The sequence below is a fragment of the Phocoena phocoena genome, chromosome 10 (genome assembly GCF_963924675.1).
Source record: "Phocoena phocoena chromosome 10, mPhoPho1.1, whole genome shotgun sequence".
NCBI classification, from domain to species: Eukaryota; Metazoa; Chordata; class Mammalia; order Artiodactyla; family Phocoenidae; genus Phocoena; species Phocoena phocoena.
Window position 1 is genome coordinate 84,069,748 of NC_089228.1, and position 3,540 is coordinate 84,073,287.

Below are 3,540 nucleotides of genomic sequence, written 5' to 3' on the forward strand. Positions count from 1 at the left end.
CATTAGAATGTGACATTACCACGGTTTAGTGGAGGGCTTTGCCATCTGCCAAGTAGGTCAGTTGTGAGAGTGAAGAACTGAAAATCTAAATGTCCTGACCCAGAGAATACTTTACCCAACAAATATAGTTTCCAGTTCCTTTTCTAAAGCACCCTAGTCTAGAGGGATAGCCTTCTTATATTTCATGGGCTGTAAGGGTTTTGTACTGCGTTCCTCAGGAAGTCTCTATTATTCAAAACTGCTAAAACCATCTTTTGTTTGGAACAGAATATCAAACCTCAACTACTAGTTAAGGCTGAAGGTAGCTGACTTCTTGGCTTTTTCTCACGGTAGGTTGGTAAAAGTCCTCGAAGTTTAACCCAAATTTTCCTTGGGAGAAAAGCTAAAGTACTAATGGCCCTAGGAAACAGAGGTCCATAGTGTCTGGACAGGGACTTGAACCCTGGACCCTCAGATTAAAAGTCTGATGCTCTACCGACTGAGCTACCCAGGCTCTGTATGCACCGTTTTATTAGGTCTCCTTTGCTTTATTAGTTTCAATTGCTTTGGGGGCATTCTTAACCCCCAACGGAATTATGATAAATTCGATATTCCCCCTCACATTTTTTTACAGTGGACATGTAACATTCTTCTTCATAAGGTTCAATTTTTCTGAAGGATAGAGTAATTTATATCAAAGGAATCTTAAAACTATAGTAATTTAATACTTACCGACATCTCTTGAGAAAGAGAGAGAAGAGAAAGCCCTTGTAAAACTTCTGTGAAAGATTTTCCTTTGATCTTTTATTTCCTTGAATTCGTTATTTCCATCCCGTGTCTCCCATAGAATTTTATTCCAATACAACATCTTTTTATATTTAGTATCTTCTTGATTTTCCTACCATGCTTCTCTCTACCAAATCCAGGTATAAACATTGAAATCTGATGTTTCTCTTTTGAACCCAAATCTGTATTAAAAATACTTCTTGTGGATTGTGCTATATCTGCATCTACTTGCACATAATTAATCAAAGCATGATAAACACATAATAATATAAACACCCTTTAATGGAGGACATAATGGAAATAAATGTGGAATTTGTCCTCCCTCCTCCATGAAATCGTGTACAAGACTACGTCTACTGAAGGATTCAGTTCTTCCCATTGTTCCCGTGATGGGAGTCCGAGAGGAGAGCATATTTACACCCCGGGGCACTGTGCCACAGCCAAATGAATCTTAATTTATCAGAAATGTCTTAATTTATCAAGCAGAAGGGCGAGACTTTTCCATGAAAGGTGAGAACGTGGGACTTACGTGCCACACTTCTATGGCAGGCTGATCCTCTGAGAGGTGACTTTTGAAAGGTAAATACCTTAGGAAAGGTGAAATATGATGTAAGATCTAGAAGTAGATTTCGTTCAACTGTTTGAATACAGCTTAACAATGGAGTTGCTACAAAACTTGCAGCCAAGGTTGGTTCCGATGCATCGATCTCTGGGTTTCCTGTCCAACACACTTCAGCTGGTCCACTCTGCTTATAAACGGATGTTCCCTCGTCGATATTCAACTCCGTTATCACAACTGGGTTTTCAAACACAAGAATGGCTTCTTCTCTTTTCGTTTTCCCCCGTCTTTTTCTTCCTCCCCCCTAGCTCAGCTCACTCCTCCCTTTACTCGGCCTCTTTTCGGTCCCCATGAGAACCACAGGGTTCCAGTAGCGCCTCCAAGTCTGCCCGTTTCCAATCCGCCAAATATTCAGTCTCTGAACCCGCTTCCTCAGAAGCTTGTCTGGGCTCACAGCAGCAGCTGCAGGGGGAACCTAGGAGGAGCCGGCGGGGCAAAGCCTTGAGGAAACCCTCGCTTGAGAAGAAACTGTCAAAAATCTCAAGAGGTTTTTCTTTGCCTGCAAGGGAGCCAGATTTTCAGAATTCCATTTCCGATTGGGTAACGTTTGGATCCGTTTCGACAGGGTACAGGAATTCCTGTGTCTGAAAACAGAATTTTTGTTTTCGGAATTGGTCTCGGAATAGGGCTTTTGGGAGCCTCTGCACACCAAGGCTCCTGTTGTTCACGGCTGCCTCTGCGTGCTACCTTCCAGAAACTGCACTGCTAGGTGCGGAATAAGAACTTCACTCCACACAGAAGTAACTAGAAGCCACAAAAATATTGCCCACCAAATCCAAATGTTAAATCTCTCCAATGTAACTTTCCTCCAAACGTCTATAGTCCCTCCTCTGGCAGGAGGGTAAATGTGACAGAGAAGTTGGAGTGGAAAGGGGCAGGGGAATTCCTGACTGTTTCGTGTCCTCTCTTGCTTTTGGACGTCGAGGTTGCATTTCCCCTGGAATTCCTTCTCCCTTTCCCATTTGCCAGTTCCTACTTGTCCTTTGGATCCCAGTTCAGACCTTACCCACTACCTCTTCCCCGAAGCTTTTGCTGACTCCTCAAGACTGGTTTAGAAACTCCTGGAATACACCCAGGGTCCCTGAAGTTATTTCAATCCTATTAATAGTCCTTATTACATGTTGTATTATAACTACCTCTTGTATGAATCTTACATTTGCACACTCAGGGCTCAGTCCTTAAATACCACGTATATGCAAATGTCTTTCCACCTTGGACTGCTCCTTCAAACTCCAAATTCACACATACAGCTGCCTTCTCGACAAGTATTTTATATTTAACATTGCCAAAGACTGAATTCCTAATCTTTCCCCCAAACTTTCCCCTCCCCAATCTCCCCACATCTCAGTAAACAACTACTCCATCTGTGCAGTTATCTGTGAATCTTTGCTTTTGCTGAGATCTTACATTTCATCTATCAGCTCCACCTTCAAAATATATCCACAATTCAACCAGCTTTTACTATTTATTTTGCTATCATACTAAAAGGCCTATCAATCTCTCACCTAATTTTAAAGAAATTTTTATTTTATATTAGAGTATAGTTGATTTACAATGTCTTAGTTTCAGGTATACAGCAAAGTGGTTCAGTTATACATATACATATATCTATTCTTCTTTCAGATTATTTTCCCATATAGGTTATTACAGAGTACTGAGTAGAGATCCCTGTGCTATACAGTAGGCCCTTGTTGATTATTTATTTTATATATAATAGCGTGTATATGGTAATCCCAACCTCCTCCCCTCTCCTTTATTTCCTTTGACACAAATTTACATTCATTTTTGTTTCCTTTCTGCAAAACGATTTTAAAGGCATTTTACTGATTGAGCACGTCAGGTTTTATGTAAAGTTGCTCTTGTTGTGAATAAACAGGGAGTTCTTTACTCTGGAATTTTGCTTCTGTCTTTTCCTCCAGGCCAGTTCTACCTGGCCACAAGACACAATCTGAGGTGAAGTCCAAACAGTCCTTATTTCATTGAAGAAAGAACGGAGTTTTAGCCTGCCCTGTGACCAATAGTGGTTGTGATCACAGCTGGCTAGTGGGAACATTTTCAGTATGTAGATCCTCAGGCGTTTCTCTGATCCATCACCTCAATTTTTGTAATAGACCCGTCACTGATCCCCTGGTTTTTATTAACCTTGCCCCTTTCCT

At 41.2% G+C, this 3,540-nt stretch overlaps 1 non-coding gene across 1 annotated transcript; it reads right to left on the reverse strand.

Moving 5' to 3' along the window:
• Positions 1 to 420: 420 nt before the first annotated feature.
• On the reverse strand, positions 421 to 493 carry TRNAK-UUU (transfer RNA lysine (anticodon UUU)). Its single transcript has one exon. It is a non-coding gene; the product is annotated as a tRNA-Lys (tRNA).
• Positions 494 to 3,540: the final 3,047 nt, after the last annotated feature.